Source organism: Aegilops tauschii, chromosome 2 (genome assembly GCF_002575655.3).
Source record: "Aegilops tauschii subsp. strangulata cultivar AL8/78 chromosome 2, Aet v6.0, whole genome shotgun sequence".
Classification (NCBI taxonomy): Eukaryota; Viridiplantae; Streptophyta; class Magnoliopsida; order Poales; family Poaceae; genus Aegilops; species Aegilops tauschii.
The window spans coordinates 635,823,784-635,849,206 of NC_053036.3; the positions used below are offsets into that span (position 1 = coordinate 635,823,784).

General features: G+C 43.6%; 1 pseudogene; it reads right to left on the reverse strand.

The window, feature by feature from the left end:
• Positions 1-8,211: 8,211 nt before the first annotated feature.
• Positions 8,212-10,160, reverse strand: LOC141041395 (uncharacterized; annotated as a pseudogene).
• Between the last annotated feature and the right edge of the window lie 15,263 nt (positions 10,161-25,423).

Here is a 25,423-nt window from a genome sequence, read left to right on the forward strand (position 1 = left end):
TTATATGTGTGTCTTCACCTTCTATTTTTTCTGTCAGCGACCAATGTCGAATGATGGAGCAACATCGTTAACCATTTTGCAGCTTTTTTTTCGATAATCAGGTGCTCAGCCCCACTCCATTTCATTGAAACGAGCCGGTTACAATATTCTTTCAGATCAGGTTCAACAAATAAAAACTAACAAGTACTGCTCTCACTATCTCAACTAAGGTCCAAAGTTCTCCAGCTATAAAACTAGGGATACGGCATGATAGCAACGTTATAACATCCCAGGCACAATTGAAACATCAACTCTACATACTACAGTACTACACAGGATACACACACATTACTTAGGTACTGATGACATGGATGTTGTCCTCCTGCTCTGGATGCTTCATCAGGCACCTCCAAGGTTGTGGCTCCATCATCGGGTACTCCAAGGTTGCGGCTCCGTCGTAGGGAGATGTGGTAGTGTCCTTCCAAGACAAAGAAGTTTAGCTTTCAGCACGTCTGGTCAATCTGGTTCCAGCTCCAGGGGAGATCTCAGTTTCCTGAGAAGTAGAGCTCTGAATTTCCAGCACATCGTAGTTGAGCATCTCCCCAGCCACAAGTTCTTTCAACAGTTTCATCCGATCCCCTAGATAGCCCACTATCAGGTTCGACACCTGCTTGATAGATACTCCCTCCGTAAACTAATATAAGAGAGTTTAGAATACTAAAGTAGTGATCTAAACGCTCTTATATTAGTTTACAGAGGGAGTACCCAAGAACGTTTATTAAACCCTAAGTCATTCCTAGCATTCCACAGCCCCCACATGACTGCTTATGAAACTACATTTAAATGCAAGAATTTCTTATTACAGAGCCATGGTGAAGCAAGTGATTTAAAATCCACTATATCTACTTTAGGCAAATGTTTCACATCTTGCCAAACAACCCTAGCTACAATGCATTCAAAGAAGAGGTGATATACTGACTCAATCTCCTTGCAATGCACACATTCAAGAGGTTTTGGCATTCCTCTTTTTCTCAGGTTATCAAAAGTCATGATCTTATTCTCAGAAAGCAAACATAAGAACCCTTCCATTTTAGAGAGGGGGGGGGGGGGGGGGGGGGGAGGGGTCAAATGCCACACGGCAGAAAGATAAATTGATTGCACCCCTCTAAAAAAATAAAGACCTTTAGACTCATATTGCCAGATCAGAGAATCCCCTTGACTAGCAAAAGATACAGATCTAGCTATTGCTTCTAGTTCAAACCACTGGGCCATCAATACATCAGAGAAAGTCCTGGGAAAAGTATACTTCAAATTCTCACCATCCCACAACTCATAAATTGTTTTATTCTCTTCATTCACAATATAAAACATATCCCAAAACTGGGTTGCTAGAGGTGAGTTCCCAAACCATATATCCTCCCAAAATAAGATGGATTTACCACCACCAACATGCCATTTATATCGAAGTGTGGCTTTCGTCCTTGAACTCCCTTTTGGCGTAACCTTCGTCCCTCAACTCTTAATACCAGGTATAATTAGTCCCTGACAACGGTATTGCTTGGTCAAACCCGGTTTTGACTTTATGTATCATTCACCACATCTTGGTGCAACCTTCATCCCTCAACTCTTAATATCAGGTAGAATTAGTCCCTAACAAAATTATTCCTCGGACAAATCCATTTTTGACTTTTCATGGCAAGGTGGAATATGACCACATGTCATATCTCTCTCTCTCCGCCATGAAATCCTCCCTGTCCTCGGCCCAATCGGCATCGGTCAGCATGACGTCTTCGCCTTGAATGCCCATGTCTTCATGAACTCGAGGGTTTGGTACTAGACCTCATCTCGGCGAAGGCTTGTCCAAAGCGGCAATTGTGCTCTTCTCGCTCCTCCCGTGTCGGCTTAGATCCGATCTGTCACCTATTCTCACCCGACTGTATTGGTGCACATCTAAAGTGGGAGGAGATGCTCCCATCATCTACCTGCTGGAGTAGTACCGCCGCCTCACTCTGTGCATCATGAAGTGCACATCTAAAGCGGGTGGAGTTGCTTCTGTCGCTAGAGTTGCGCCAACGTCTTGGTGACATGAGTGTGCGCGCGTGGGGGCGGGGTGGGGGTGGGGGTAGAGAGACAGTCTCTGACATGCAGCCATATGCCACCTTACAGTGATGATGTGGCCAAAACCATGTCACATAAGGTCAAAAGCGGGTTTGATTGAGGAATACCACCGTCTGGCATTAATGATACCCGGTATTAGGAATTGAGGGACGAAGGTTGCACCCAAAAAAAAGTTCAGGGGTGAAAGCCACACTTCGCGGTAAGTTGAGGAATGAAAAGGCACTTTACTCTTTATATCCAAACTTCACAACTTTCATGGTCTACATAAAACCGTTCCAAAACTATGAAGGATGTGGGTCATGACAACAAAGGATGTTTGGGTTCTCGGTGTTATATTTTGCATCTATCGATTTCGACCATAAAGTAGCCCCACCTTAAGTGTATCTCTGAACCCAGGATCCTAACAAACATGCGTTAAGGTCCTGAAGGTTAGTGACCCCCATTCCACCATACCCCTTTTCATGCAAATTGAGGGCCAGATAGCTAAATGAATCTTATGCCCACCTTCATTGTCACTCCAAAGATAGTTGGCAAGCCGGTGGAATTTAGAAAAGGAAACCATGTAAATAGGGATGCTTGCTAAAAAAGTTCTCACTAGAGTAAGCCTACCAAGCAAAGAGAGAAATTTACCCCTCCATCCAGCCATCCTAGCTAGCAAACTATCTACGAGAGGTTGCAAATCTTCTCTTCTAAGTTTTTAAAAATGCAAGGGAAGATTAGATACTTAATGGGGAAGCTACCTTGTATCCATTGGGAGATTTCTAGAAAAGGATCAATTTCGCTCTGATCCATATTAACAAGTACCAATTCGCTTTTACAATAATTCATGCTTCCTAGAGATGAGTTCAAAGCAAGCAAGAATCCATTCCAAGTTAAGAGCAACTCTATTCTCATTTTCTAAAAACAGTAAGGTGCCATCTACATACTGCATGCAAATCACACCTCCTAGATTAAGGTTGGGTCCTAGCCCCCTAATTAAGCTTGCTTGCCTACTCTTGACTAACATCCTAGCAAAAACATCCAGTACCAAATTAAATACAAGGGATACAGGGGATCACCCTGTCTCAGTCCTCTACTAGTAATGAAAAATACCCTCTTCTCCATTAATTTTGACTCCAACAGAGACTTCTTGAGTAATATTCATGATACACTGTACCCACCTTCCTCCAAATCCCCTCCTACTAAGGATTTTGTACAAAAAATTTAGACTGACTTTATCATAAGTTGTCACACACTAGTGCAGAGTCGGGCTATAGCACAGGTTCGTAAGGCCCTTTACTGCCGGTTCTGCAACCGACATTAAACGGTGGGGACTAAAGGTCCCCCCTTTAGTACCGGTTCAACACGAACCGCCACTAAAGGGTCACCACGTGGCACGAGCCAGCGCCGGGGGCTGGGAGACCTTTAGTACCGGTTGGTAACACCAACTGGTACTAAAAGGTTTAGTGGGTTTTGGGTTTATGATTTCTTTTTTTCTTTAATTTTGTGTTTTCCATTTAATTCTTTTTCATTTGCTGGTATTTTACGATACTACATATTGTACACGTTATGCATATATATAAATAGAATTTCTCGTAGAACTGATCATATATATATATCATCGAATGTCTCGCAACACCATTCACACATACACATGTATATATACAATTTGGTATATACAATTTCTCCTACATGGAGGCATTACTGCGGTAGCGGGTAATAGTATTCTCCTTTGGGATCTATGACCTGGTCGAGCAAAAATCCCGCTATTTCCTCTTGAATTGCTCGTACGCGATCCTCCGGTAGGAGCTTATCCCGCACCTCATTGAACTTTTAAGAAGGAGATCAATATGCATGTATTAGTTGTGTGATTAGATATCGATAATGATGTAAAAAATTGTGAATAGTGTTCTGGCAAACATACCCATAGCTGTCTAGAAGATCTGCTCCTTTCGAACGCCATCATGCGAATGTTCTCGCAAACGTAGTATGCACATAAATCAGCCCCCGGCGACTGCCTCATGGCCTTTACGAGAATATAATTCAATCAGATAATAATTAATCAAGCATGATAATTAATGGTATTGAAACTAGAATTAAAGAGATGGTAGCTAGCTAGTACTACTTAATTAATTACCTTGGGTCGATACCAATACATCTTTTGTTTCCATTCGCCTGGAACCTCTTTGATGAACTTTTGCCAAGCCCTGCCCGCCGGCAAAGAAAATGAATAAAGGAGTTATTAATTAGTTGATATCAGGAAATGACGAACTAAAGAGGCCGACATATAGTTCAATAATGATTGAAATTACCTGTTGACTATCCCCTTCACGATTTCGTAGTCAGTAACTGGTTTAAGTAGTGAGTCCAGTACTTCAACTCTAACATTTCTATAACTAAAAAACAGAAAGATTTCTAACATTTCTATAACTAAAAACATAAAAATTACTAGCATTTCTATAACTAAAAACAGAAATATTTCTAACATTTCTATAACTAATTAACACAATGTGTGTGTGTGTGTGGCCATGGCCGGGCAGGAGCTCACACCGGCGAGGCGAGGCGACGGGGGGGGGGGGGGGCGACGACGGGGATGGCGACGGGCGGCGACGACAGGGATGGCGATGGGCGGCGACGGGGGGCGGCGGCGACGGGGCAGAGAAGAAGAAGCAGGGGAAGAAGAGAACAAAACTGACGAAATTCGTAAGTGCTGCTTATATAGAAGGCACCTTTAGTACCGGTTGGAGCCACCAACCGGTACTAAAGGGCTGTTTTGGCCAGGCGGAGCAGCGGGAAGGGCACCCCTTTAGTACCGGTTGGTGGCTCCAACCGGTACTAAAGACCCCCCCTTTAGTACCGGTTGGAGCAACGACCCGGTGCTAAAGGGGTGCGCTGGCGCAGGTGCGGTGCGGGCAAGTTTAGTCCCACCTCGCTAGCCGAGGGGCGCCCGCACCAGTTTAAAAGCCCCGGCGCGGCTGCTGTCTCAAACTCCTTGTTGGGGATCGTTGCAGAAATTAAAATTTTCTACGCATCACCAAGAACAATCTATGGAGTCTTCTAGCAACGAGAGGGATAGGAGTGCATCTACATACCCTTGTAGATCGCGAGCGGAAGCGTTCAAGTGAACGGGGTTGATGGAGTCGTACTCGTCGTGATCCAAATCACCGATGACCGAGCGCCGAACGGACGGCACCTCCGCGTTCAACACACGTACGGTTGGGGAAGACGTCTCCTCCTTCTTGATCCAGCAAGGGGAAGGGAGAGGTTGATGGAGATCCAGCAGCACGACGGCGTGGTGGTGGAAGCAGCGGGGATCTCGGCAGGGCTTCGCCAAGCTCAGCGAGAGGGAGAGGTGTCACGGGAGGGAGAGGGAGGCGCCAGGGGCTTGGGTGCGGCTGCCCTCCCTCCCCCCTCTTTATATAGGGGTCCAGGGGGGCGCCGGCCCCCAGAGATCTCATCTCAAGCGGGGGGGGCCAAGGGGGGGGACTTTTCCCCCAAGTCAAGTGGGGCGCCCCCCACCCCTAGGGTTTCCAACCCTAGGCGCAGGGGAGGCCCAAGGGGGGCGCACCAGCCCACCAGGGTCTGGTTCCCTTCCCCACTTCAGCCCATGGGGCCCTCCGGGATAGGTGGCCCCACCCGGTGGACCCCCCGGGACCCTTCCGGTGGTCCCGGTACAATACCGGTGACCCCCGAAACTTTCCCGGTGGCCGAAACTGGACTTCCTATATACAATTCTTCACCTCCGGACCATTCCGGAACTCCTCGTGATGTCCGGGATCTCATCCGGGACTCCGAACAACTTTCGGATTTCCGCATACTAATATCTCTACAACCCTAGCGTCACCGAACCTTAAGTGTGTAGACCCTACGGGTTCGGGAGACATGCAGACATGACCGAGACGACTCTCCGGTCAATAACCAACAGCGGGATCTGGATACCCATGTTGGCTCCCACATGTTCCACGATGATCTCATCGGATGAACCACGATGTCGAGGATTCAATCAATCCCGTATACAATTCCCTTTGTCAATCGGTACGTTACTTGCCCGAGATTCGATCGTCGGTATCCCAATACCTTGTTCAATCTCGTTACCGGCAAGTCACTTTACTCGTACCGTAATGCATGATCTCGTGACCAAACACTTGGTCACATTGAGATCATTATGATGATGCATTACCGAGTGGGCCCAGAGATACCTCTTCGTCATACGGAGTGACAAATCCCAGTCTCGATTCGTGCCAACCCAACAGACACTTTCGGAGATACCCGTAGTGCACCTTTATAGCCACCTAGTTACGTTGTGACGTTTGGCACACCCAAAGCACTCCTATGGTATCCGGGAGTTGCACAATCTCATGGTCTAAGGAAATGATACTTGACATTTGGAAAAGCTCTAGCAAACGAACTACACGATCTTGTGCTATGCTTAGGATTGGGTCTTGTCCATCACATCATTCTCCTAATGATGTGATCCCGTTATCAATGACATCCAATGTCCATAGTCAGGAAACCATGACTATTGTTGATCAACGAGCTGGTCAACTAGAGGCTCACTAGGGACATGTTGTGGTCTATGTATTCACACATGTATTACGATTTCCGGATAGCACAATTATAGCATGAACAATAGACAATTATCATGAACAAGGAAATATAATAATAACCATTTTATTATTGCCTCTAGGGCATATTTCAACACTCCTCTCTATAGCAGACTTCTGGGTCTAACTCTACCGCGCTGTCCTGTGGGCCTACTGGGCTTTGCGGGCCTGCATCCTGGCCCAACTACAGGTTGGGTTTCTAGTTGTATGCAGGCCGCTGTGGCCTAGTAGGCGGGCTTTTTTATTTAGTTTTTTTTCCTTTTTGCTTTATTTATTTTCTTTTATTTATTTCTTAGTTGTTTTTTTGTTGTATTTAGAGTTTCATTGTGATTATTTTTGCTTTAGGTACAAAAAATTATAAACTTTCTGTTAGTGCCAGTAGTTTTCAAATTTGAATAGTTTAAATTTGAATTATTTGAAATTTGTGTGAATCACTAGTTTGTGAATTATTTGAATAGTTTTCAAATTACAAACTTTATTTATTCTCTTTTTCTTATGTTTAATATTAGTGTGTTTTATCATTATATTCAATTTGGTAATACTTAGGTTATTTAAAAAATGAAATGCCTTTGTAACAGATGAGTTTTCGTCGAAACCCTGATACTTCGAAAGAGATTGTCCATTTTGTACATGAAGTGCATCCAGTTTTTGCCATAACCCTATCTACTTTTTTGCACATGCTATGTGGGTGAAATGATGATACCATGCCAACTTTCAACCTTTTCAGAGTTCATTTGTAGTGCTTTTCAATTTCAGGGTCATTTAGCTCTAAAAAAATCAGTAAATGAGCTAAAAAATAGCAAATGATGTCAGAAAGGTACACGTTTGTCCGAAGCACAAAAGTACACATTGCAAATGCCAAAACACATAAGCACCCTAACTATTACAAAGCTTCCCTACGGTTTGTCCAAAGTGGGACTTTCCAGATATACAAGTCCGGAAACTCACTAGAGAAGAAAGTGATGACAGTGAAGCTCACATCCCAGAGTGGGATCTTTGGGTGTGAAACTTTTTCTTCGGGTGTGTCCCTTTGCCCGTAACCATGGACAATCTTCATCATTTAACTGGATGCTCGGGTCAATATTCACTGTGAATTGAGCAATTTCATCAAACTTTTCATAATCTTCTGACATGTCTGTCTTGTCATCCACTCCCACGATGTTTCTTTTCCCTGAAAGAACTATGTGGCGCTTTGGCTCATCGTATGATGTATTCGCTTCCTTATCTTTTCTTTTTCTCGGCTTGGTAGACATCTCCTTCACATAGAAAACCTGCGCCACATCATTGGCTAGGACGAATGGTTCGTCTGCGTACGCAAGATTGTTGAGATCCACTGTTGTCATTCCGTACTGCGGGTCTTCCGTTACCCCGCCTCGTGTCATATTGACCCATTTGCACCAAAAACAAAGGGAACTTCAAACCACGTCCATAGTCAAGTTCCCATATGTCATCTATGTAACCATAATATGTGTCCTTTCCCCTATTGGTTGCTGCATCAAAGCGGACACCACTGTTTTGGTTGATGCTCTTCTTATCTTGGGCGATCATGTAAAATTTATTCCCATTTATCTCGTACCCTTTGGAAGTCATTATATTCGAAGATGGTAACTGGGGCAGCAAGTACATGTCATCTTCAATAGCGGCGTCATGCATGGCACGCGTCTGCAACCAACCGGCGAAAGTCCCCGTTTGTTCACGTGTAATCCAGTCGTCAGACTGCTCCGGGTGTTTGGAGCGTAGAAAATTCTTGTGTTCCTCCATATACGGAGCCACCAAGGCGGAATTTTGTAGAACTGTGTAGTGTGCTTGAGTGAGAGAATGCCTATCCATACATATTATTTGTTCCGGTCCTAGCGTGCCATTTCCATCCAGTCTGCCCTTATGCCGCGATTCAGGAACACCAATCGGCTTAAGCTCAGGAATAAAGTCAATACAAAACTCAATGACCTCCTCATTTTCATGGCCCTTGGAGATGCTTCCTTCTGGCCTAGCACGGTTATGAACATATTTCTTTAAGACTCCCATGAACCTCTCAAAGGGGAACATATTGTGTAGAAATACAGGACCCAGAACGTTAATCTCTTTGCATAGGTGAACTAGGACGTGCGTCATGATGTTGAAGAAGGATGGTGGGAACACCAACTCGAAACTGACAAGACATTGCACCAAATCATTCTCTAACCTTGGTATGATTTCTAGATCGATTACCTTCTGAGAGATTGCATTGAGGAATGCACATAGCTTCACAATGGCTAATCGAACATTTTCCGGTAGAAGCCCCCTCAATGCAACCGGAAGCAGTTGCGTCATAATCACATGGCTGTCATGAGACTTTAGGTTCTGGAACTTTTTCTCTGCCATATTTATTATTCCCTTTGTATTCGACGAGAAGCCAGATGGTACCTTCATACTGAGCAGGCATTCAAAGAAGATTTCCTTCTCTTCTTTGGTAAGAGCGTAGCTGGCTTGACCCTGATGTATGTCGTCTTTTCCGTGCATACGTTGCTGGTCCTCCCGTGCCTCCGGTGTATCTTTTGTCTTCCCATACACGCCCAAGAAGCCAAGCAGGGTCACGCAAAGATTCTTCGTCACGTGCATCACGTCGACTGCAGAGCGGACCTCTAGGTCTTTCCAATAGGGCAGGTCCCAAAATATAGATTTCTTCTTCCACATGGGTGCGCGTCCGTCAGCGTCATTCGGAATAGGTTGTCCGCCGGGACCCCTTCCAAAGATTACCTTCAAATCCTTGACCATATCATGTATATCATCACCAGTACGGAGGCGAGGCTTCATCCGGTGATCCGCCTCACCTTTGAAATGCTTGCCTTTCTTTCTTACGGGATGCCTGCTCGGAAGAAATCGACGATGTCCCAGGTACACATTCTTCCTACAATTATCCAAATATATATTGTCGGTATCATCCAAACAGTGCGTGCATGCGCAGTATCCCTTGTTTGTCTGTCCTGAAAGATTACTGAGAGCCGGCCAATCATTGATGGTCATGAACAACAACGCATGTAGGTCAAATTCTTCCTGTTTGTGCTCATCCCACGAACGTACACCTTTTCCATTCCACAGCTGTAAGAGTTCTTCAACTAATGGCCTTAGGTACACATCAATGTCGTTACCGGGTTGCTTAGGGCCTTGGATGAGCACTGACATCATAATGAACTTCCGCTTCATGCATAACCAAGGAGGAAGGTTATATATACATAGAGTCACATGCCAGGTGCTATGGTTGTTGCTCTGCTCCCCAAAAGGATTAATGCCATCTGCGCTTAGACCAAACCATATGTTCCTTGCGTCACCTGCAAAGTCCTCCCAGTACTTTCTCTCGATTTTTCTCCACTGTGACCCGTCGGCGGGTACTCTCAACTTCCTGTCTTTCTTACGGTCTTCTCTGTGCCATCACATCAACTTGGCATGCTCTTTGTTTTGGAACAAACGTTTCAACCGTGGTATTATGGGAGCATACCACATCACCTTGACAGGAATCTTCTTCCTGGGGCGCTCGCCCTCGACATCACCAGGGTCATCGCGGCTGATCTTATAGCGCAATGCACCGCATACCGGGCACGCGTTCAAATCCTCGTACTCACCGTGGTAGAGGATGCAGTCATTAGGGCATGGATGTATCTTCTGCACCTCTAACCCTAGAGGGCAGACATCCTTCTTTGCTTCGTACGTACTCTCGGGCAATTCGTTGTCCTTTGGAAGCATCTTCTTTAACATTACCAGCAAGTTTCCAAATCCCTTGTCAGATACACCATTCTTTGCCTTCCATTGCAGCAATTCCAGTGTGGTGCCTTGATACGTCTCCAACGTATCTATAATTTTTTATTGTTCCATGCTATTATATTATCCATCTAGGTTGTTTTATATGCATTTATATGCTATTTTATATGATTTTTGGGACTAACCTATTAACCTAGAGCCTAGTGCCAGTTTCTGTTTTTTCCTTGTTTTTGAGTTTTACAGAAAAGGAATACCAAACGGAGTCCAATTGACATGCCAATTTTTGATGATTTTTATGGACCAAAAGAAGCCCCTGGAGTGAAAGAGTTGGGCTAGAAGAGTCCCGAGCCGTCCACGAGGGTGGAGGGCGCGCCCACCCATGGGCGTGGGCCCCTATCTCGTGGACGACTCGGAGACCCCCCTGATGTGAGACCTACGCCAAAAATTCCTAGAAATACAGAAACCTCCAGAAAATAACCTAGATCGGGAGTTCCACCGCCGCAAGCCTCTGTAGCCACCAAAAACCAATCGGGACCCTGTTCCGGCACCCTGCCGGAGGGGGGATCCATCACTGGTGGCCATCTTCATTGTCCCGGCACTCTCCATGACGAGGAGGGAGTAGTTCACCCTCGGGGCTGAGGGTATGTACCAGTAGCTATGTGTTTGATCTCTCTCTCTCTCTCGTGTTCTTGATTCGGCACGATCTTGATGTATCGCGAGCTTTGCTATTATAGTTGGATCTTATGATGTTTCTCCCCCTCTACTCGCTTGTAATGGATTGAGTTTTCCCTTTGAAGTTATCTTATCGGATTGAGTCTTTAAGGATTTGAGAACACTTGATGTATGTCTTGCGTGGGATACCCGTGGTAACAATGGGGTATTCTATTGATTCACTTGATGTATGTTTTGGTGATCAACTTGCGGGTTCAGTGACCATGTGAACTTATGCATAGGGGTTGGCACACGTTTTCGTCTTGACTCTCCGGTAGAAACTTTGGGGCACTCTTTGAAGTTCTTTGTGTTGGTTGAATAGATGAATCTGAGATTGTGTGATGCATATCGTATAATCATACTCACGGATACTTGAGGTGACATTAGAGTATCTAGGTGACATTAGGGTTTTGGTTGATTTGTGTCTTACGGTGTTATTCTAGTACGAACTCTAGGATAGATTGAACGGAAAGAATAGCTTCATGTTATTTTACTACAGACTCTTGAATAAATCGATCAGAAAGGATAACTTTGAGATGGTTTCGTACCCTACAATAATCTCTTCGTTTGTTCTCCGCCATTAGTGACTTTGGAGTGACTCTTTGTTGCATGTTGAGGGGTAGTTATATGATCCAGTTATGTTATTATTGTTGAGAGAACTTGCACTAGTGAAAGTATGAACCCTAGGCCTTGTTTCCTAGCATTGCAATACCGTTTACGCTCACTTTTATCATTAGTTACCTTGCTGTTTTTATATTTTCAGATTACAAAAACCTATATCTACCATCCATATTGCACTTGTATCACCATCTCTTCGCCGAACTAGTGCACCTATACAATTTGCCATTGTATTGGGTGTGTTGGGGACACAAGGGACTCTTTGTTATTTGGTTGCAGGGTTGCTTGAGAGAGACCATCTTCATCCTACGCCTCCCACGAATTGATAAACCTTAGGTCATCCACTTGAGGGAAATTTGCTACTATCCTGCAAACCTCTGCACTTGGAGGCCCAACAACGTCTTCAAGAAGAAGGTTGTGTAGTAGATATCAAGCTCTTTTCTGGCGCCGTTGTCGTGGAGGTGAGTGCTTGAAGGTATATCTTTAGATCTTGCAATCGAATCTTTTTGTTTCTTGTTTTATCACTAGTTTAGTTTATAAAAGAAAACTAAAAAAATGGAATTGAGGGTGCCTCATATGCTTCATCTTTTTAATGTCTTCCGTGAAAATAAGGATTCAAATAATTGTGCTCAATTGCTAGACGAAGAATGCATTAAAATGCTTGGCACTAAATCTTTGAATGATGAGCATGATTGCAATGTTGTTAGTATGAATTCTTTGAATACCCATGATGCTAATGATATGCAAAGCCACAAGCTTGGGGATGCTATGTTTGATGAAGATGATATGTTTAGTCCCCTAAGTTTTGATGAGCAAATTTATTATGATGAAAGCATGCCTCCTATTTATGATGATTATTGTGATGACACGTATGCTATAAAGAATAAAGATAACCATGAAACTTGTCATCATGATTTTAATTTTCAATTGGATTATACTTCACATGATAGTTATTTTGTTGAGTTTGCTCCCACTACTATTGATGAGAATAAATTTGCTTATGTGGAGAGTAATAAAATTTCTATGCTCGTGCATCATGAAAAGAATGCTTTATGTGATGGTTATATTGTTGAATTCATTCATGATGCTACTGAAATTTTTTATGAGGGAGGAATATATGCTTGTAGGAATTGCAATAATAACAAGTTTCCTCTCTATGTGTTGAAAATCTTGAAGCTATGCTTGTTTTGCTTTCCTATGCTAGTTGATTCTTGTTCCCATAAGTTGTTTGCTCACAAAATCCCTATGCATAGGAAGTGGGTTATACTTAAATGTGCTAGTCATATTCTTCATGATGCTCCCGTTATGTTTCAATTCTTATCTTTTATGTGAGCATCATTGTCATCATCATGCCTAGCTAAAAAGTCAATAAAGAAAAGCGCTTGTTGGGAGACAACCCAATATTTACCTTTACTGTTTTTGTGTGTTCACATGATTATGCTACTGTAGTAATCATGTTTTATAGCTTTTGTTTCAATAAAGTGCCAAGTAAGACCTTTAGGATAGCTTACGGTGATAGTTGTGTTGATCCTGCTGAAAATCAAAAACTTTTGCGCGCACGAGATTAGTTTTCATAAATCACAGGAACGTGCTTTTCAGTTGATTCTTTTTGCAGAAGATTAATAAACAAATTTCTCAGGTTTTCCTAATTTGGTAGGATTTTTGGAGTTACAGAAGTATTCTAGAGTTACAGATTACTACAGACTGTTCTGTTTTTGACAGATTCTGTTTTCTATGTGTTGTTTGCTTATTTTGATGAATCTATGTGTAGTATCCGAGGGTATGAACCATAGAGAAGTCGGAATACAGTAGATATTACACCAATATGAATTTAGAATGAGTTCACAACAGTACCAAAAGTTGTGATTTATTTTCTTATACTAATGCAGCTCATAAGATTTTCTGTTGAGTTTTGTGTTGTGAAGTTTTCAAGTTCTGGGTAAAGATTCGATGGACTATGGAATAAGGAGTGGCAAGAGCCTAAGCTTGGGGATGCCCAAGGCACCCCAAGGTAATATTCAAGGACAACCAAGAGCCTAAGCTTGGGGATGCCCCGGATGGCATCCCCTCTTTCGTCCTCGTTCATCCGTAACTTTACTTGGAGCTATATTTTTATTCACCACATGGTATGTGTTTTGCTTGGAGCATCATTTTATTTTGTTATCATTTGCTTGATGTTAATTATAATAATGATTTGCATCTCTATTTTCAATAAAAATGTCAAGGATAGCCTTTACCATGCTTATTTTGCAAGTATACATGTTGCTGTTTCAAAACAGAAAGTTTATCGATGTTGCAAAAATTCCCTAGAAAAGCCAGAATATGATAAAATGTTGAAACTTTTTGCATAATAAGCTCTGATAAATTTTATACAGTGTGGTAGAATTTCATAATGTTTGGAGTTAGGGAAGTATTATGAATCTTGCATTCTTTACAGACTGTACTGTTTTGGCAGATTGCTGTTATGTTTGCGTTGTTTGCATATGTTTGCTTGTTTAATGATTCTATTTGAGAATATGAGTATTAAATATGCAGAGACATTTAGTATGCAATGTTGAATAATAATTTTTGTGATTTGCTACAGTAGAGAATGATAAGGTTTTTTCATTGGTTTATACTAACTTATCTCACGAGTTCTTGTTGAGTTTTGTGTGGATGAGGTATTTGAGATTTAGGGAAACCGAGATATAAAAGGAATTAAGGAGACACAAAAGCTCAAGCTTGGGGATGCCCAAGGCATCCCAAGATAATATTTCAAGAAGTCTCAAGCATCTAAGCTTGGGGATGCCCCGGTAGGCATCCCACCTTTCTTCTTCAACAATTATCAGTTAGTATCGGTTGAACCTAAGTTTTTGCTTCTTCACATGATGTGTGCTATCCTTGAAATGTCATTTTTTTTGTTTTGCTTGCTGTTTGAATAATATCTCAAGATCTGGAATTCTTAAATGTTAGAGAGTCTTCTCATAGTTACATAATTATTCAACTACTCATTGATCTTCACTTATATCTTTCAGAGTGGTTTGTCGTTTGCTCTAGTGCTTCACTTATATCTTTTTAGAGCACGGCGGTAGTTTTATTTTATAGAAATAATTGATCTCTCATGCTTCACTTATATTATTTTGAGAGTCTTTTAGAACAGCATGGTAATTTGCTTTGGTTATAAAACTAGTCCTAATATGATGGGCATCCAAAATGGGTATAATAAAAACTTCCATATAAAGTGCATTGAATACTATGAGAAGTTTGATACTTGATAATTGTTTTGAGATATGAAGATGGTAATATTAGAGTTGTGCTAGTTGAGTAATTGTGAATTTGAGAAATACTTGTGTTGAAGTTCGCAAGTCCCGTAGCATGCACGTATGGTAACCGTTGTGTAACAAATTTGAAGCCCGAGGTATTTCTTTGATTGTCATCCTTTGTGTGGAGGTCGGGATCGCGCGATGGTTAACTCCTACCAACCATTCCCCTAGGAGCATGCGTGTAGTGCTTGGTTTTGGTGACTTGTAGATTTTTGCAATAAGTATGTGAGTTCTTTATGACTAATGTTGAGTCCATGGATTATACGCACTCTCACCCTTCCATCATTGCTAGCCTCTTCGGTGTCGTGCATTGCCCTTTCTCACCTCGAGAGTTGGTGCAAACTTCGCCGGTGCATCCAAACCTCATGATATGATACACTCTATCACACATAAACCTCCTTGTATCTTCCTCAAAACAGCCACCATACCTACCTATTATGGCATTTCCATAGCCATTCCGAGATATATTGCCATGCAACTTTCCACCATTCCGTTTATTATGACACGCTTCATCAGTGTCATATAGCCTTGCATGATCATGTAGTTGACATCATATTTGTGGCAAAGCCACCTTCATAATTTTTTCATACATGTCACTCTTGATTCATTGCCTATTCCGGTACACCGCCGGAGGCATCCATATAGAGTCATATTTTGTTCTAGTATCGAGTTGTAATCTTTGAGTTGTAATTAAATAGAAGTGTGATGATCATCATTATCAGAGCATTGTCCCAAAAAAAGAGAAAGGCCAAAAACAAAGAAAAAGAAAAGGCCAAATAAAAAGAAAGAAAAAAAGAAAAAAAGAGGGACAATGTTACTATCCTTTTCCACACTTGTGCTTCAAAGTGGCACCATGATCTTTATGATAGAGAGTCTCTTATTTTGTCACTTTCATATACTAGTGGGAATTTTTCATTATAGAACTTGGCTTGTATATTCCAATAATGGGCTTCCTCAAATGCCCTAGGTCTTCATGAGCAAGCAAGTTGGATGCACACCCACTTAGTTTCTTTTGTTGAGCTTTCATACATTTATAGCTCTAGTGCATGTTGGGGAACGTAGCAGAAATTCAAAATTTTCTACGCATCACCAAGATCAATCTATGGAGTAATCTAGCAACGAGGGGAAGGGGAGTGCATCTACATACCCTTGTAGATCGCGATGTGGAAGCGTTGCAAGAACGCGGATGAAGGAGTCGTACTCGTAGCGATTCAGATCGCGGTTGATTCCGATCTAAGCGCCGAACCACGGCGCCTCCGTGTTCAACACACGTGCAGCCCGGTGACGTCTCCCACGCCTTGATACAGCAAGGAGAGAGGGAGAGGTTGGGGAAGACTGCGTCCAGCAGCAGCACAACAGCATGGTGGTGCTGGAGGAGCGTGGCAATCCTGCAGGGCTTCGCCAAGCACCGCGGGAGAGGAGGAGGAGGGAGAGGGGTAGGACTGCTCCAAGAGAGAGGAAGTCTCATGTCAATGGCAGCCCCAAAACCCCCACTATATATAGGGGAGGGGGAGGGGCTGCGCCCCCATCTAGGGTTCCCCCCCAAGGGGTGCGGCCATCCCTAGATGGGACTTGGAGGGGCGGCCAAAGGGGGAGAGAGGGGGGCGCACCACTAGGTGGGCCTTAGGCCCATCTGAGCCTAGGGTTTCCACTTTCCCCCTTTCCCTGCGCCTTGGGCCCCTTGTGGGAGGCGCACCAGCCCACCTAGGGGCTGGCCCCTTCCCACACTTGGCCCACGCAGCCCTCTTGGGCCGGTGGCCCCACCTGGTGGACCCCCGGGACCCTCCCGGTGGTCCCAGTACGTTACCGACAGCACCCGAAACTTTTTCGGTGACCAAAACAGGACTTCCCATATATAAATCTTTACCTCCGGACCATTCCGGAACTCCTCGTGACGTCCGGGATCTCATCCGGGACTCCTAACAACATTTGGTAACCACGTATATCTATTCCCTATAACCCTAGCGTCATCGAACCTTAAGTGTGTAGACCCTACGGGTTCGGGAACCATGCAGACATGACCGAGACGTTCTCCGGTCAATAACCAACAGCGGGATCTGGATACCCATGTTGGCTCCCACATGTTCCACGATGATCTCATCGGATGAACCACGATGTCAAGGATTCAATCAATCCCGTATACAATTCCCTTTGTCAATCGGTATGTTACTTGCCCGAGATTCGATCGTCGGTATCCCGATACCTTGTTCAATCTCGTTACCGGCAAGTCTCTTTACTCGTTCCGTAACACATCATCCCGTGATCAACTCCTTGGTCACATTGTGCACATTATGATGATGTCCTACCGAGTGGGCCCAGAGATACCTCTCCATTTACACGGAGTGACAAATCCCAGTCTCGATTCGTGCCAACCCAACAGACACTTTCGGAGATACCTGTAGTGCACCTTTATAGCCACCCAGTTACGTTGTGACGTTTGGTACACCCAAAGCATTCCTACGGTATCCGGGAGTTGCACAATCTCATGGTCTAAGGAAATGATACTTGACATTAGAAAAGCTCTTAGCAAACGAACTACACGATCTTGTGCTAGGCTTAGGATTGGGTCTTGTCCATCACATCATTCTCCTAATGATGTGATCTAGTTATCAACGACATCCAATGTCCATGGTCAGGAAACCGTAACCATCTATTGATCAACGAGCTAGTCAACTAGAGGCTTACTAGGGACATGGTGTTGTCTATATATCCACAAATGTATCTGAGTTTCCTATCAATACAATTCTAGCATGGATAATAAACGATTATCATGAACAAGGAAATATAATAATAACCAATTTATTATTGCCTCTAGGGCATATTTCCAACAGTCTCCCACTTGCACTAGAGTCAATAATCTAGTTCACATCACCATGTGATTAACACTCACAGGTCATATCACCATGTGACCAACATCCAAAGAGTTTACTAGAGTCAACAATCTAGTTCACATCACTATGCGATTAACACTCAATGAGTTCTGGTTTGATCATGTTATGCTTGTGAGAGAGGTTATTAGTCAACGGGTCTGAACCTTTCAGATCCGTGTGTGCTTTACGAATATCTATGTCATCTTGTGGATGCTACCACGCGCTACTTGGAGCCATTTCAAATAACTGCTCTACTATACGAATCCGGTTTACTACTCAGAGTCATCCGGATTAGTGTCAAAGTTCGCATCGACGTAACCCTTTACGATGAACTCCTTTTCACCTCCATAATCGAGAAAATTCCTTAGTCCACTACATACTAAGGATAAGTTCGACCGCTGTTATGTGATCCATTCCCGGATCACTATTGTACCCCTTGACCAACTCATGGCAAGGCACACTTCATGTGCGGTACACATCATAGCATACTGTAGAGCCTACGTCTAAAGCATAGGGGATGACCTTCGTCCTTTCTCTCTCTTCTGCTGTGGTCAGGTCTTGAGTCTTACTCAATACTCACACCTTGTAACACAGCCAAGAACTCCTTCTTTGCTGATCTATTTTGAACTCTTTCAAAATCATGTCAAGGTGTGCGTTCTTTGAAAGTATCATCAGGCGTCTTGATCTATCTCTATAGATCTTGATGTCCAATATGTCAGCAGCTTTATCCAGGTCTTCCTTTGAAAAACTCCTTTCAAACAACCCTTTATGCTTTCCAGAAATTCTACATCATTTCGGATCAACAATTTGTCATTCACATATACTTATCAGAAATGTTGTAGCGCTCCCACTCACTTTATTGTAAATACAAGTTTCTAACAAACTTTGTATAAACCCAAAAACTTTGATCACTCCATCAAAGCGTATATTCTAACTCCGAGATGCTTGCTCTAATCCATGGAAGGATCGCTGGAGCTAGCATACCTTTCAGCATCCTTAGGATCGACAAAACCTTTCTGATTGTATCACATACAACCTTTCCTTACGAAAAACTGGTAAGAAACTTGTTTTGACATCCATCTGCCAGATTTCATAAATGCAGCTTATGCTAACATGATTCCGACGGACTTAAGAATCGCTACGGATGAGAAAAATCTCATCGTAGTCAACTCCTTGAACTTGTGAAAATACTCTTTGCCACAAGTCGAGCTTCATAGACGGTAACCTTACCGTCCACGTCCGTCTTCTTCTTAAAGATCCATTTATCTCAATGGCTTGCCGATCATCGGGCAAGTTCACCAAAGTCCATGCTTTGTTCTGAAACATGGATCCTATCTCGGATTTCATGGCTTCTAACCATTTGTCGGAATATGGGCCCACCATCGCTTCTCCATAGCTCGTAGGTTCATTGTTGTCTAGCAACATGACTTCCAAGACAGGATCACACATTACTCTGAAGTAGTACGCATCCTCGTCGTCCTACGAGGTTTGGTAGTGACTTGATCTGAAGTTTCATGATCACTATCATAAGCTTCCACTTCAATTGGTGTAGGTGCCACGGGAACAACTTCCTGTGCCTTGCTACACACTAGTTGAAGTTATGGTTCAATAACCTCATCAAGTCTCCACCATCCTCCCACTCAATTCTTTTGAGAGAAACTTTTCCTCGAGAAAGGACCTATTTCTAGAAACAATCACCTTGCTTCCGGATCTGAAATAGGAGGTATACCCAACTGTTTTGGGTATTCTATGAAGATGCATTTATCTGCTTTGGGTTCGAGCTTATCAGCCTGAAACTTTTCACATAAGCATCGCAGCCCCAAACTTTCAAGAAACGACAACTTAGGTTTCTCTAAACGGTGTCGTCTCAACGGAATTGCGTGGTGCCCCTTTTAAAGTGAATGCGGCTACCTCTAACGCCTAACCCATAAACGATAGTGGTAATTCGATAAGAGACATCATGGTATGCACCATATCCAATAGGGTGCAGTTATGATGTTCGGACACACCATCACACTGGGGTGTTCCAGGCGGTATTAATTGTGAAACACTTTCCACAATGTCTTAATTGTGTGCCAAACTCGTAACTCAGATATCTCTATGATCATATCATAGACATTTTATCCTCTTGTGACGACGATCTTGAACTTCACTCTGAAATTACTTGAACCTTTCAATAATTCAGACTTGTGTTTCATCAAGTAAATATTCTCAGCATCTACTCAAATCATCTGTGAAGTAAGAACATATCGATATCCACTGCGTGCCTCAGCACTCATTGGACTGCACACATCAAATGTATTACTTCCAACAAGTTGCTCTCTTGTTCCATCTTACTGAAAACGAGGCCTTTCAATCATCTTGCCCATGTGGTATGATTTGCATGTCTCAAGTGATTCAAAATCAAGTGAGTCCAAACGATCCATCTGCATGGAGTTTCTTCATGCATATATACCAATAGACATGGTTCGCATGTCTCAATCTTTTCAAAAACGAGTGAGTCCAAAGATCCATCTACATGGAGCTTCTTCATGCGTTCTATACCAATATGACTCAAATGGTAGTGCCACAAGTATGTGGTACTATCATTACTATTTTATATCTTTTGGCACGAACATGTGTATCACTGCGATCGAGATTCATTTTAGGTGCAGGACCATTGAAGGTATTATTCAAATAAACAGAGTAACCATTATTCTCCTTAAATGAATAACCGTATTGCTATAAACATAATCCAATCATGTTTATGCTCAACGCAAACACCAATCTCGATGGTAGAGGAGTCATGCGATGCTTGATCACATCAACCTTGGAAACACTTCCAACACACATCGTCATCTCACCTTTAGCTAGTCTCCATTTATTCCGCAGCTTTTATTTCGAGTTACTAACACTTAGCAACCGAACCGGTATCTAATACCCTGGTGCTGCTAGGAGTACTAGTAAAGTACACATTCATATAATGTATATCCAATATACTTCTGTCGACCTTGCCTGCCTTCTCATCTACCAAGTATCTAGGGTAGTACTTCTTCAGTGACTGTTCCCCTCATTACAGAAGCACTTAGTCTCGGGTTTGGGTTCAACCTTGGGATTCTTCACTAGACCAGCAAATGACTTGCTGTTTCATGAAGTATCCCTTTTGCCCTTGCCCTTCTAGAAACTAGTGGTTTTACTAACCATCAACAATTGATGCTCCTTCTTGATTTCTACTTTCGCGGTGTCAAACATCGCGAATAGCTCAAGGATCATCATATCTATCCCCGATATGTTATAGTTCATCACGAAGCTCTAATAGCTTGGTGGCAGTGACTATGGAGAACCATCACTATCTCATCTGGGAGATTAACTCCCACTTGATTCAAGCGATTGTGGTACTCAGACAATCTGAGCACATGCTCAACGATTGAGCTTTTCTCCCTTAGTCTGCAGGCTCAAGAAACTTGTCAGAGGTCTCATACCTCTTGACGTGGGCACTAGTCTGAAATCCCAATTTCAGTCTTCGGAACATCTCATATGTTCTGCGACGTTTCAAAACGTCTTTGGTGCCACAATTCTAAACCGTTAGAATTACGCACTGAACTATCACGTAGTCATCAAAACGTGTATGTCAGATGTTTCGCAACATCTACAGACGACGCTGAGGTTCAGCACACCGAGCGGTGCATTAAGGATATAAGCCTTCTGTGCAGCAATGAGGACAATCCTCAGTTTACAGACCCAGTCCGCATAATTGCTACCATCAACTTTCAACTAAATTTTCTCTAGGAACGTATCTTAAACAGTAGAACTAAAGCGTAAGCTATGACATAATTTGCAAAGACCTTTTGACTATGTTCATGATAATTAAGTTCATCTGATTATTTAATGAACTCCCACTCAGATAGACATCCCTTTAGTCACCTAAGTGATACATGATCCGAGTCAAACTAGGCCGTGTCTGATTATCACGTGAGACGGACTAGTCATCATCGGTGAACATCTCCATGTTGATCGCATCTACTATACGACTCATGTTCGACCTTTCGATCTCTTGTGTTCCGAGGCCATGTCTGTACATGCTAGGCTCGTCAAGTCAACCGAAGTGTTTCGCATGTGTTCCGAGGCCATGTCTGTACATGCTAGGCTCGTCAACACCCGTTGTATGCGAACGCTAGAATCTATCACACCCGATCATCACGTGGTTCTTCGAAACAACGAACCTTCGCAACGGTGCACAGTTAGGGGGAACACGTCTCTTGAAATTTTAGTGAGGGATCATCTTATTTATGCTACCGTCGTTCTAAGCAAATAAGATGTAAACCTGACAAACATCACATGCAAATCATAAAGTGACGTGATATGGCCAATATCATCCTGCGCCTTTGATCTCCATCTTCGAGGCGCGGCATGATCACCTTCGTCACCGGCATGACACCATGATCTCCATCATTGTGTCTTCATGAAGTTGTCTCGCCAACTATTACTTCTACTACTATGGCTAACGGTTAGCAATAAAGTAAAGTAATTACATGGCGTTTTCATTGACACGCAGGTCATACAATAAATTAAGACAACTCCTATGGCTCCTGCCGGTTGTCATACTCATCGACATGCAAGTCGTGATTCCTATTACAAGAACATGATCAATCTCATACATCACATATATCATTCATCATATCCTTTTGGCCATATCACATCACATAGCATACCCTGCAAAAACAAGTTAGACGTCATCTAATTGTTGTTGCATGTTTTACGTGGCTGCTATGGGATTCTAGCAAGAACGTTTCTTACCTACGCAAAAGCCACAACGTGATATGCCAATTTCTATTTACCCTTCATAAGGACCCTTTTCATCGAATCCGATCCGACTAAAGTGGGAGAGACAGACACCCGCTAGCCACCTTATGCAACTAGTGCATGTCAGTCGGTGGAACCTGTCTCACGTAAGAGTACGTGTAAGGTCGGTCCGGGCCGCTTCATCCCACGATGCCGCCGAATCAAGATAAGACTAGTAACGGCAAGTAAATTGACAAAATCGACGCCCACAACTACTTTGTGTTCTACTCGTGCATAGAAACTACGCATAGACCTAGCTCATGATGCCACTGTTGGGGAACGTAGCAGAAATTCAAAATTTTCTACGCATCACCAAGATCAATCTATGGAGTAATCTAGCAACGAGGGGAAGGGGAGTGCATCTACATACCCTTGTAGATCGCGATGCGGAAGCGTTGCAAGAACGCGGATGAAGGAGTCGTGCTCGTAGCGATTCAGGTCGCGGTTGATTCCGATCTAAGCGCCGAACCACGGCGCCTCCGCGTTCAACACACGTGCAGCCCTGTGACGTCTCCCACGCCTTGATCCAGCAAGGAGAGAGGGAGAGGTTGGGGAAGACTCCGTCCAGCAGCAGCACAACGGCATGGTGGTGATGGAGGAGCGTGGCAATCCTGCAGGGCTTCGCCAAGCACCGCGGGAGAGGAGGAGGAGGGAGAGGGGTAGGGCTGCGCCAAGAGAGAGGAAGTCTCATGTCAATGGCAGCCCCAAAACCCCCACTATATATAGGGGAGGGGGAGGGGCTGCGCCCCCATCTAGGGTTCCCCCCAAAGGGGTGCGGCCAGCCCTAGATGGGACTTGGAGGGGCGGCCAAAGAGGGAGAGAGGGGGGCGCACCACTAGGTGGGCCTTAGGCCCATCTAAGCCTAGGGTTTCCCCTTTCCCCCTTTCCCTGCGCCTTGGGCCCCTTGTGGGAGGAGCACTAGCCCACCTAGGGGCCGGCCCCTTCCCACACTTGGCCCACGCAGCCCTCTGGGGCCGGTGGCCCCACCTGGTGGACCCCCGGCACCCTCCCGGTGGTCCCGGTACATTACCGATAGCACCCGAAACTTTTCCGGTGACCAAAACAGGACTTCCCATATATAAATCTTTACCTCCGGACCATTCCGGAACTCCTCGTGACGTCCGGGATCTCATCTGGGACTCCGAACAACATTCGGTAACCACGTATATCTATTCCCGATAACCCTAGCGTCATCGAACCTTAAGTGTGTAGACCCTACGGGTTCGGGAACCATGCAGACATGACCGAGACGTTCTCCGGTCAATAACCAACAGCGGGATCTGGATACCCATGTTGGCTCCCACATGTTCCACGATGATCTCATCGGATGAACCACGATGTCAAGGATTCAATCAATCCCGTATACAATTCCCTTTGTCAATCGGTATGTTACTTGCCCGGGATTCGATCGTCGGTATCCCGATACCTTGTTCGATCTCGTTACCGGCAAGTCTCTTTACTCGTTCCGGAACACATCATCCCGTGATCAACTCCTTGGTCACATTGTGCACATTATGATGATGTCCTACCGAGTGGGCCCAGAGATACCTCTTCGTTTACACAGAGTGACAAATCCCAGTCTCGATTCGTGCCAACCCAACAGACACTTTCGGAGATACCTGTAGTGCACCTTTATAGCCACCCAGTTACGTTGTGACGTTTGGTACACCCAAAGCATTCCTACGGTATCCGGGAGTTGCACAATCTCATGGTCTAAGGAAATGATACTTGACATTAGAAAAGCTCTTAGCAAACGAACTACACGATCTTGTGCTAGGCTTAGGATTGGGTCTTGTCCATCACATCATTCTCCTAATGATGTGATCCCGTTATCAACGACATCCAATGTCCATGGTCAGGAAACCGTAACCATCTATTAATCAACGAGCTAGTCAACTAGAGGCTTACTAGGGACATGGTGTTGTCTATATATCCACACATGTATCTGAGTTTCCTATCAATACAATTCTAGCATGGATAATAAACGATTATCATGAACAAGGAAATATAATAATAACCAATTTATTATTGCCTCTAGGGCATATTTCCAAAAGTGCATCCGTTGCATGGCAATCCCTACTCCTTGCATTGACATCAATTGATGGGCATCTCCCTAGCCCGTTGATTAGCCGCGTCAGTGTGAGACTTTCTCCCTTTTTGTCTTCTCCACACAACCCCCATTATCATATTCTATTCCACCTATAGTGCTATGTCCATGGCTCACGCTCATGTATTGCGTGAAAGTTGAAAAAAGTTTGAAAAGGCTAAAGTATGAAACAATTGCTTGGCTGAAACCGAGGTTGTGCATGATTTGGATATTTTGTGTGACGAAGATGGAAGCATAGCCAAACTATATGATTTTGTAGGGATGAGCTTTCTTTGGCTATGTTATTTTGAGAAGACATAATTGCTTTGTTAGTATGCTTGAAGTATTATTATTCTTATGTCAATATTAAACTTTTGTCTTGAATCTTTCGGATCTGAACATTCATGCCACAATAAAGAAGATTACATTGATAAATATGTTAGGTAGCATTCCACATCAAAAATTCTATTTGATTATTTACCTACTCGAGGACGAGCAGGAATTAAGCTTGGGGATGCTTGATACGTCTCCAACGTATCTATAATTTTTGATTGTTCCATGCTATTATATTATCCATCTAGGATGTTTTATATGCATTTA